This window comes from Mycteria americana, chromosome 4 (genome assembly GCF_035582795.1).
Source record: "Mycteria americana isolate JAX WOST 10 ecotype Jacksonville Zoo and Gardens chromosome 4, USCA_MyAme_1.0, whole genome shotgun sequence".
NCBI classification, from domain to species: domain Eukaryota; kingdom Metazoa; phylum Chordata; class Aves; order Ciconiiformes; family Ciconiidae; genus Mycteria; species Mycteria americana.
Genome location: NC_134368.1, coordinates 17,804,540 through 17,816,710, shown reverse-complemented (window position 1 = coordinate 17,816,710; position 12,171 = coordinate 17,804,540).

Below are 12,171 nucleotides of genomic sequence, written 5' to 3'. Positions count from 1 at the left end.
TAATCTGAATTTTTCTGATCCTGTTTTCCAAGGACTGATGCAAACTTTGGGAGGGTTTTACTCAGAATTTGAAGCTTCAGTTCTGCAGTGGCATATCGGGCTACTAGCCCTGAAGTGGTCAGGCAGTTGGCCTAGGTGATCGTTGTAGGTCCCTTCCAACTGAAATATTCTGGATCTCTTCCTAACAGTGTCATCTCTGCATAAGAGCGGTAACAGTGTTCTCTCTTCATGACACTGCTTGTGTCCCCTCAGTGGTCCCCACCGCAGGTTCTGCAAGGAAGCTCTGTACGAGACAATTCAGTAAAAATTAGCTCATAAAGGAAGTTTTCGCCCTTAATCATTTCAGTAAGCATGCGGGCTTTGCCTTGGCAGGCTGAGATGATTTTTCTTTATTTCTTCCTTGTTTTCATCATCCTGTAAATATGAACGCAAGGTTTTCGCAGCTGAACTTTGTGATCTTTTATTATACAGAAGAGAGATTATTCAATTTGGGTTATTTTTCCCTTAATGTTTGTTTGCATGTTTTCAACTTGCTGCTCTTCAGTTTCATTAACTAAGCGCATGCCATGGTGGAAGAAAAACCAACTAGTTATCCTAAGCAGTTTATGCAGTAAAACTGTAATCTCTGGTTGCTCCAGGTATTGAAGATACCTGTCTTCAGTAAGTCTAAGAGTCACTTCTAGAGTTGAACGATTGAATAGTTAATTTAAAAGTTTAAAACTTTTTTAAAACACTCTTTTCTTCAGTAACCTGATGTGAGAAGACTTTTTTCTTCTGTTCAGATATGACATTGACTCATTAAGAATACATAAATAAGGTGAGTGCAGACTCAGTGGCTCTGGAAGGTGTCCTTGCTGCTGATTTTGTAACACCTCGAACTACATAAGGAATGTCCAAGACAAGTAAATGTCAAGCCTCCTTTCAGCAAGCCTTGGCAGCCTAATCAGGACGAATAAATAGGACAAGCAGAGTTGAGGGGGCAGCAGAAAAGCCAGTAAAAGCACATACTCCCAGTGGTTCAGAAGGTGGTAGTTTCTTTCCCAGTATGAATGTGAGCACGAACTCACTCCTTGCAAATGTTCTGGCCCAAGAGTATTTCCACGAGAGGCGTACGCAAGATGACAATGGTGCCTTAGCGAAGAAGGGATGAAATTGTATTCCCTGAACGGGACGGCGGGAGGGCAGCACAGAAGAGAAAGTGAAATGAGGAAGTCCGAAGGGAGGTGGAAAGCAGTGTGTTGTACAAGGGTCTTGCATGCCCTTAGGTCTGTGGAGTGAGCTGGACTTCACTTCTTTCCTAAGCAGTTTTCCCAAGCAGACAACTTCAAGCTGACTGACTTTATTCCACAGGAATTCAGTACCCTCAGCAGGACCCTAAGGAAATGCAAACAGGATTTCCCCTGAGATTGCAGGGAAGCCTCATGGATCTGTATCCTTCTTGAACTCTTTTGCTAGTGGTTATTTTTGCCTTCTATAAGGAAAATTACAGTTCTTAAAAGCACCGTTTCGTAAACTGATAGCCAACTTTTGGACCCGTCTGAGCTATGTGAATTTCCAGGATAGCAAATCTAACCTAATCCTGGTCTTATCAAGGTGTGTCCACTCTTCTGCCAGCATTTACACTAAATCTTTGGGTGGGGTGATTAGAAGGTGGGTGTAAAAGATTGGAAGATAGAAATACCTCAGGCGTGTAATTGCTAGCCTCTGCTTTGATACCATGTATTGCACCAGGCAACGTCTACAAGAATGGACCTGTATTATGTATAATTTATCAGCCTGCATACGTACTGCTAGGAGTATTGTAAGAGAAAAGCAGCTAGCTTTTCACTGCTACCTGCAAGTTCTGCAGATGGTATTTTTGAGGCAGCAAGGGATAACAAACCACCGCTCAGCCATTCCCAAGGCCTGATCACTCAGAAGTTTTGATTTATCCTTTTCTTTTTTACTATCCATCAAATGTAGATAGTTCTGGCATCCAAAACATGGATGAGGACACAAAGAATCCTTCACAGCAGAAATTGCTGGTAAAAGGTGGTGTGCAGCAGGTGGGACTGAACCTGTCCAAAACAACAATGACCTGCAAACATAGGTAAGAAAATAGATGTTGTGCATCTTTTCAGTGCTTCTAGGAAAATCTGGATATGTTTCTTCCTCAGTGAGTAAAAAGTTTGTTAGAAATAGTTTATGATTGTGTGGTTTGTCTGTGTTTTGGTCATACCTCACTGGCCTCTATTTCTTGCCCAGGTGTGCTGTGTGGCCAGCACTCTGGTAGAAATGGAAGCAACTCCCCTGCCTTTAATGGAAGTGAGCTCAGTTATACTAGCAATGAATTTGTCCATACGATAGAAAAAAAAGCTGCTTCAAACGCTACACAGTTTAGGAGTCATGAAGACTCATTTTAATGTAATGTCTAGATTACAATGATACCACAGTATTCACAGTGCCACTAGTTACTCCCAGTCTTGTGGACACCTGTAATTACTGGCTGTCATTTCTCAGCAGAAGTTATGAATGAAAGAATTCGAACTGAAAAGAGCAGAAGCTGTTATAATAATTAAAGAAATTACGTCTTTCCTGACTTTTGTTGGAAATTACTCTGGTCTTCTCATTGCTTCCCAATTTCACAGGGTAAATGCTGTCATAACATTTAGAGAAGGTTTGAGATGAACACTGAAAATAAAATGATAAATGGGCTGGGATAAGACAACCAGCTAGTACAAAGTGACAGCCGTGAAGAGCTGTATGCCATCCAACCGCACACACCAGCTACTGTGAAAAACGCATTTGTAACTCAGTGTCTGGGCATCCCGTTCACCTCTCCTTTCTTTCGGCTCCCTGGCTGGTGACCACAGGAGCTTTCCTGGAGAGCTGTGCTCTGGGCCAAGTGCTTGCAGGGTATAGGACAGTTAATTAACCTGTAAGTTGCTCTGTGTTTTCCTGGTGGCAGCCTCCACCAAACCTACCCTAGAGCTATAGGCGGACAAAGAGACTGACAGACAGACAACGGTGCCTTAACTCTGAGCCTGCACTGGCAGCCATCTAAAGGACATGAAAAACATCCCATTCATGTCTTCTGCAAAGCCATATCCACTGCTGGGAACACGGACTGCGTTATGCTCCTGTTTATCAGATGAGCTGTCTGGAGACAGTCTGAGCACCAGCACTCCCTTCCCGACCCCAAATCTTTTTTTCTCAGCTGGTTGTCATTACCCAGTTGTCTTCTTCAGCATGGTGGTATTGTCTTGCTCATTTTGTTGTTACTGGACACAAATTTGTACTCTGATTGCATTTTCTTCTCTTGTAAATTCTTTAAGATTACTTCTGATGACAAAACGCTTCTTTATATGTTAAAGTCTGAGTATCAGATATTAGGGAGGGTTAATCTCCCCAGAACAGGACAGTGTGGCTTCCATTCACAGCGATACATACCTTATCTAGGCAGACCCCCCCCAATTAGATGTAAATGTATGAGTAAAATAACAAGAACATCAGTTCTGCAGCCCAGTCCAATAGACTTTGGTTGAAATTGGCCAATAAATTCACAAGTTTTTGGGAGGGAAAGAGCTGACAGATGTAGGAACGGACAAGCAAACTAAGCGATTGCATAGGCCTCCTTTCATTTGTAAACCAGGCCGGAGATAAATTATCTTCCCACTTATAAGGGTGCAAATGACTCTGCAACAGCAATGACACAAAGTGCTGTGTTGTGGTAAATAACAGTATACTGCCATCGCTTGCTGCAGGTGCAGTATAAAATCTAGCTGATTAACTAGGTAATTGGCTTTCAGACCTTTGTCAGCTAATCTGATATTGCAATGTTTCATTATATTTTTTGCAAATTTTTTTAATATCTTCAGCATTTTCTCAATTCTTTGAAAGGGTATCGCATGCTTTTCTCTCTCTGCCTCTTTGCATACAGAAGCTGTTTGGAAGTTCATAAGCCTTTTCTGTTTTTCCTGTGTGGTTTGTATATAGAGCTCGGGGCTCTGCTGACATACGGCAAAGCACTGCCCTGCATTAAATCCTATGGCAAGTGTAGAGATGGACTTTGCTTCCTCTGAGCAGCTGAAGCTGAGGGTTTAGTTCATTTGTCTTGTAACTCTGGTCTATTCCATTAAATTGTTGCCTCCTTCAAGTGGTGACTTAGTTTGTACCTGACCTATGTCTAGGTAGTTCACCGAAGCAATCACTAATGTAGATGTAAAACTGACCACTGGGTTTAAAGATGCATGTATTTGCATTTTCACCTTTTTATTTTAGACACTTGCAGCTTTTCAGATCTATAAGATTTCAGACCTGAATTCGTCTAATTATCGTGAAAAATTGTAGATAAATTAGTTGTGCAACAGTCCTCAGAAATAAAAATGCTGTGTGTGTGTGTGTGCGCCTTGATTCATTGCTACTGAATTTTGTGTAAGAAGAGGCCCCTGAACTAATTTGTTGGAAAAATCAGTAATGTCTTAATTGCTGCCTGCCTCTGAGTCGCTAATGGACCTGAACTTGTTAACACACCCATGTTTAAGCACCCGGGACTTTTCAGTCCAAATGGAAACACCATTAGGTCTTAGGCATCCTTGTATTTAAGAATTATAGGATATAAAGTGGTGTGAAATTGTATTCTCAAGCCCATATACCTATATTCTTCATAAAAGTGACTTCGCACTCTGTAGATGTTCTGAATATGGCCACTATAATCTTACTTTTGCTGTAAGTAAGGATATGATCTCATGATCAGTATACCCTCAAGAGCAGATATCCTAGGAAGGAGAGGTATGCAGAGGGACCATTGCCATTACCTGCTGCTGCACATGTTATCACTTGGGTAGGAGACATACCGTGTCCCATCAGCGTTATCGCTGCATCTAGCTGTGGATGCATGCACATCGCTCCATGCTGATGGTGTGTTTTGGGGTTAACCCCCCTTACAGCATGCAGGTTTGAAACTGCAAAGTCATCCGGGCTGCTTCAAACACAGGTCCTCCTCCGAGTGCCGCAGGCGAGAGCAGGCCCGCCTGGCTGCAGGGCAACAGGCTCAAGCTGCCCCACCCAGAATGCAGGAAATTATCCTGTAAAATGGCACCCGCGAGTCATTATTTGCAGTTTGCCCACTACAGGCTGCGGGGGCTTTCCATCTCTTTCATCTGTATCACTTGTAAGCAGCCTGTTTTTCCATGTGGAAGTTATTAATTTTGTTTCATGCGCTGCTGAGAGGTTTAGGTGGGGAAATGAGAGTGCTAGATCAGCCCGTGCTGACAAGCACGATGCCTGTCTCCTCTCCATAACACATTCTGCTCTCTCGACCGGAATGTACTATTTTTTCCTATGTGTTCTCACACATGAGGAGAGTGTGGGAGGACAAAATGTCACCACTGTGCTTTGTAGTTTTGTCGGTGACCTTTTTAATACGCTGCACGCACTCCTGGCTATATGTGGTGTGGCTGCTTCTTGTCTCAAGACTTGTGCGGGAAGTTGAGGGTATAAGGAAAGAAAGAAAAAACAATACAGATAAAATCCAACAAATAGGGTAGTGTTTCTGCTTTCTGTGTGAATAATGTGAAGCAGCATGCGTATGAAGGGCTTAATGCTGGACTGCAACACAAGGCCGACGCACCGGTTTTGAACTGTAGAGTCAGAAAGAGCCAGCACAGCAGCACATGACAAAGCAACATCTAAAATGAGAAGTCTTCATTCAAGACAAAACATTCCTGCACTTGCACAGGCTCATGCCAGTCATTTCTGCCTCCCCCATCCTTTTGCCTCCTTTTCTCAAATACAATACTTGAGCACTGCTGGAGGGTGGGGTGGAGTATGTCTTAAGGCCACCAGCACAAAGCTATTTATTTCATTGCTGTGTGAGTCACTGGACGGTCTGGTCCATCTGTCTATCACCGGCTAGATCTGCAACTGGGAATGGGCTTAGACGGGCATGGGACAGTGCCCGGTGGATCTGGTTGGGTTGCTCAGGAAGATTCCCCCTCCACACACCCAGCTGCTCTTGCCACCTTCTGCAGTTCTCTGCCTCAGCCCCACTTCTATGGTTTGTCTTTGTCCATGCAAAATCGACCTCCCTTTGTCCACGCAAAAGGACAGATCAGTCCAATGCGCTGGTGCTGGGCACCAGCACAGACTGCGTTGTCTTTCAGTGACCTGGTGCAGTGGAGGAGTGGTGCTTCGCTATTTTGTTAGGGATGAATTGATCTAGTAGTAGTTTTCTCAAACCCCATGGAATTAGTGACCCATTTCTAGATGTTAATCAGCAGGATGGGCAATTTTATGACCAGAACGGACAATTAGTAAAAAATTACTACTTAGGAAATGTTGAAAAATGGCCTTAAAAAGGAAAAAAGATACAGAACTGGAGTTCGGTGTGACAGAAACATTGTGACTGAACGACTGTGGCTTTTCCAGAGATAGTGATGGTAGATGTGACCCTGAGGGATACTGAAGATGAAAGGAGCCCCAGAGAGCAAGTTGATTCAAGGACAATCTCCTCAAAGCGCAAGAGTGGTCTGTCCTGATGGGCAGGAAGTTGAAGCTGCGGCAGGAGGCCAGCTTGGACAAATCAGGAATTTCTGACCGAGCTTAAACGTTGGAAGAAAGTGTAGTGGGAGACCAGAAGCAGGGATAGACTATCTGGGAGGAATGTAGAAGCATTGCCCAGACTGTTAGGTTATGTGATAAAGCTCATCTGCTTGCCCACAACGGAGCTCAGAGAGACAATGGCAGGAGGGGGAGACCAGATAATACCCTGCCTGGCTCCTCCCAGGCCCATCACAGGGGCCATCGACCCATCAAAGGCCCATCTGCACAAGCCCGGCAGAGCACAGGGGCATGAAGGCAGGTGAGGACCAAAATTGAGGACTCCTGTGGAACAACAACCTTCTCCGAGTCCCTCCAGGACTGTTGCAGCAGAGTCATCAGCCCCACTGTCCAGGTGTACCCATCACCATGAGTCATGGGGAGCAGCTCTCTGGATCACCTTTCAGACTAAGTGGCTTGCTGCCTAGGGGTGGGAAATATTGTGGGATGCAGGGGAAAAGCAGTTCACGATCACACAGGACTTATTATGGGATGTTTAAGGGGAGAACCAAAGGTGAGACAAAGGAGGGGTTTAGGTGATTTGGGAAGAATAAGAGTGGTAAAATAGAGGGGTACAGGAATAAAAAGGGCCAGTTACATGTAAATAGTTAGCTGGTCAGTTTGCTTGGCTGGCCATGCCCTGTGCCTGACCAGGGTGGTCTGTCCTGTCTTCTTAAACTCTTTTCCAGCTCTTCCCTGGGTGATGGCTCTCCATTCTGTGTGTGCACGGGTGTGTGCAGGGGGGCGAGCGCAGCAACGGGTCAGACCATGGGTTGGAGGGCCCATGTGTCCATGCTGCCAGTGACTGGAGTGAGTGCAGGGGTGTGAGTGACTGTGTGAACGCTAGTGGAGATCAAGCTGGACGAGCCGGCGCGCAGGTGACATGACCTGGGAGCCAGGGTGTGAGTGGGTCTCTAAGGGCCAGCTCTGGCTGAGAGCACCTGGGTGTCTCTGAAGGCAAGAGCACAGCGGAGCGGTCAGCTATGGGACCAGGGGAGTCCTGGCCAGCTTTGTGTGTGTGATGGACACGCAGGGTAGGAATTAAGAAAGCCAAACCTGGACCGAAGCTAAAACTGGTGAGGTGTGGAAGGGCACCTTCCACAGGCACATCCACAGTGGGATGAACACCAAGGAAAAGATGGGCCACTGCTCAATGGGGTAGGTGACCTAGTGTAAAAGGACACTGAAAAAGCAGAGGTGACTCAAAGCCTTCTTTGACTCACTCTTCACTGGCAAGGTCTGTTCTCAGGCGTCCTAGGGTCTTTGTGCCTATAGTGCCCAGGTAGGAGTTCTGGGGAGAAAATTATTACCCATAGTAGAGAAAGATTGAGTTAGGGACCATTTAAGCACCCTGGTTCAATACAAGTCCCTGTGCCCAGATGAAATGCATCGGAGGATAGTAAGGACAAGCTGGCTTACATCACTGCAAAGCTACTCTTGAGAGGTGCCTTCCAACCTATATGATTCTCTGAAGCCACACTTTGTGATAACGATTTACAGAATGCAGACAGATCTCCATGCTTTCTAATGAATAACTAGCAGAACTAAAGAACCTTTATCAGACGGGTCTCCAAAGGTATTGGGACTTAGGGGACTGAAGACAGATGGAAATCTAGCTAATCTTTCCTTGAAGACAATAGCTGAAAGCAATTATGTATAACAGCAAATCTCCAGGTAGCTTAAAATTGACTGTGAATGCAACACGCTGTGGAATATTATTTGTGCTGCCTAAATTAGAATTGTAAATGTCCTTGATAAAACTTGTTAGCCATCAGGTTTTAAAATAAATGCACCCAGTATGACTGAATGCTAAAATTCTATGGACAGCTAAAGATGGTATAAAAATAAAGCCGTCTTTCCAGTTACGCATTAGCGTTATGAAATAAAAGGGACAGTACTAGGTATGACAGGCCCTTCCAGAAAGAAACATTTAGTAATTGCCATTCTTGGATAACTCTCAGTTATCACTGAACAATGTAGGTTGGAGGGGACCTCTGCAGGTTATCTGGTCCTACCACTTCCTTGAATCATGGCTAACTTCAAGGTTAGATTAAGTTGCTCAGGGCATTCTCCAGTGGAGTTTTGAAAACCTCCACGGATGGAGAATGCAGAACCTCTCTGGGCAGCCACCCTCATGGTGATTTTTTTTTTTTAAATGTTTAGCCAGAATTTCTCTTGCTGCACTTTTTGACGATTGCCACTAGTCTTTTCACTATACACCCCTGAAAAAGAGTATGGCTCCATTTTCTCTACAATGCCCTCTAAATAGTGGAAGAAACTATCCTTTCTGGATAACTTTCTGGATCTTCTTTTGGAAGATTTGTTGCTATAGCATACAGAAGTGTCTCACTGAGAGTCATGATGTTCAGGCTTTTACAAGGTTTCTGATACCCATCCACCAATCATTTTCAAAAGATTTTAAGAAATGCTTCCTCTTAGATGAATATTTTTGGAAGAAATAGATGAGATTAAGGGAAGCTGCAGTAAAGAGTTACAGCATGGCTGTGTCAGGATCAATTCCTATTTTTTTTTTTTCCCCTCAAACGATTTCCATTAGGGATTTGATAAAGCAGAAATGGTTGTGGACTCTTCAGTTCCCTTGAGTCCTGGTATACAATCAGCCTGGTATACAAGGCATTCTGTCCTTCCAAATGCCCTTACTTTCAAATAGGAGATCACAACTGGAGAAATAAAGGAAGCCAAGTGTCTTTTCCTCTCATCAAACGTTGTGCTTTAGTATGGAGAAGAAATCTTTTATTGACTGTGAATGCAAAGGAAGCCAAGTGTCTTTTCCTCTCATCAAACGTTGTGCTTTAGTATGGAGAAGAAATCTTTTATCAGCAAGTGCTAAATTTTCCTGATCAGTAAATTAGCTTTCCAAACCTTTCTGATTGCCTGGATAGGTAAGGTTTGTTTGCCTTGTATGGTAAATTATTGCTGTTTGCCTATTGTCCTGTGAAGTTCTTCTGTACTCTCAAGTAATGACTGAGGGATGTTTTGAAAGGCTTTTTTAGTTACATACATGTTAATTTTTCTAAAAACCTTTCTGATCAGGAAACTCCTACCAAACACTGCATGGAAAACTCGCTCTAATCTTTTACATGTTATTGTTTCACAGCAGACTACAGAGCTAGCATAAGGGATGAGTGTTTTTCAGGGCCCACAAGAGAGTTTAAAATCCCTAAATTAGCAGCCTGCTTTTTCCCTTAGCGTTGTGCTCTGCTGAAATGGCACTGGAAGGACTAGATTTTAAGCTGCTTGTTTCTACGACGTGATTTATGGACAGCCAGATTATTTCAGTAGGATCAAGTAGCCAGCGAGATCTACTGGAGAGAATATAGCTGTACCCTGATCTTTCTCAGAAGTCATGACATCCGTCCTTCAGCTCAGATGTTTCAAACTGTGCTACCGTTTTGACTGCCTTACAAATTAATAACATTATGATGGGATGTGCATGTAAAGCTCATGTCCGTGGAAGGGGGGCTTGGGAACGGCTGTTCCTTAACCGTTCTCCGCACAGACGTGCACAGTCTAGTTCCTTTCTGCTTGCCTGTCTGATTAGCTCGTGCTTCTCCGCTTGTTGCTGTGCGAGCTCGCCTGTAGCCAGCTGGAGCCATGACAGCGCCGACTGTGCTCTTCAGTGTGAGGCAGGGTAACAGACACTAATGACTGATTTTTTTCTTTGTTTATTGCAAACAAAGATCCCAAAGGGTCCAAAACATTCTCCCTCTTTGGACCAAGCTTCTTCATCCCATTTCTGTGCTTGTTTCCCTTGCTGGCTCTCTTGAGTGTCAGGCCATCTGCTCCTTCCCCTTTGCTTGCAGAGCCTGGCGCCTGTACAGGTGCTTCCTAAGCTTTGCTGCTGCCTGAAGAATTTCCTGCTGTTGCCAGTGCTGCTTTTTGCATTTTGCAGTTCCCAATTTCTTTCTCAGCCGAAGTGGTGGGTTTGTAACAAAACAAAGTCATAGCTGGGGTTTGTGCGTTGATTTTCTCACAGAGGAAGGCAACGCGCCGAGAGATCCCCTACATACAAACACACAAAGGCGGGGAAGGAGGTGGAGCGGGGACACAAGCTGTGGAGTAGCTCCAGAACAGTTTGAGGGAACAGGTTGCTTCATTATTCTGTATCACCTTCACCTTTTTTTGATATGCCTTTCTATTTACACATGTCAGAAAAGGATGTCCTAGACAAATTAAAAAAAAACCACATTCAAGGGTATAGTGTTTAAAGCACTGATTTGCAGAGTGGGAGATCCATGTTTAATGAATCATGCATTCCACATGAATCAGGCTTTGAAGAAAATATTTTTTACTGGACACATGTTTAATATATACAAAATGGAATAGCTGCAACAGAAGAGTTTGCAAGTAAGCTACAACCTAGCAGTGAGGGATCTTACCATCATTTCCGACGAGGTTGCTGTACGTTTTTTTGTGCAAAACATTTTTCAAAGTTTAGTTTTAGTATAGAGGAAAAGAAAATGCAGTAACCTCACCAACTTTCATGAAATCCAGTGCTTGTTTTCTGGCCAGTACTAATTATTATGCTGCTCACACATTCTGAAGGGAAATACCCAGCAGGCTCCCATCCCACTGAGGCAGCCAAGGAAACAAAGTTGATACAGAAGTATGCTCTACAAGTCTAGGAGTGTGTAAACAGTAAAATTTCTCTGGAAAGAACTATATGGGGTAGATATACCACTTGGAAAGGATCCATGTGATCATTCAAAGGTCAAAAACCAAGAAACTTGAAAAACAAGATCTTTCATGGTTGCCAACTATGTAAAATATGCTTTTGTATACATGTGTATAAATATTTGTCCAGGATTTGAGGCTGTGGCTTCCAAGTTTATCGGTTATGCTTACTGTCCTTAACTTCTTTTTGCATCATATATGCCATATACTTTGCTTGTCATCACTCCTTTTTCATATTATTCCAGCAGCTCTTATTTTATTTAACCCCATGCTAATGGGCACTGGGGAGAGAAAGTTCAGGGTGAAAGCCCAGAGCATTCATTCTGCTTTGTGGAAATACCAACTCTGGATTTTCTGGCACCTTTCATTAAAACAAAGGGAAAAGTAAAAATGAAGCACGAGACAAGCCAGCATGTCCTACAGCTGGGCTTTGATATCGCAAGACTAGTATCTCCATGGAATACTTATTTCTGCTCATTTGCTTCTTCGCTCGCTGCTCTTCAAAATGGAAGTGTGACCTAGGAGCTTTTCCACACCCGTACCCTGATTTAGTGTAGCATATAGAATACCTGTCATTTTCTTAGCACTGCTCTCTTGACTTTACCTGTTACAAATGGGAAAAAAAAAGTCTTCCTGAAGTTTGGTGGTCCAGCATTTGCCAAATTCTTGACGTATAATTCTGGTTTCTGCCTGCAATACTTCACATTCCTTGTTAATTATTTATCCAAGCACTCATTAGCACCTGATATCAGACCATATCAGGTGTAATCACTAAGAGACACCCAGGCAAACACAGTTACTGGATTAAAAAATACTATTTCTTTGTTCATTATTGTAACTAGTGGTATAACTCGAGTTACTCCAGACATACAGTTCTGGAGGACAAGGGGGTATGCA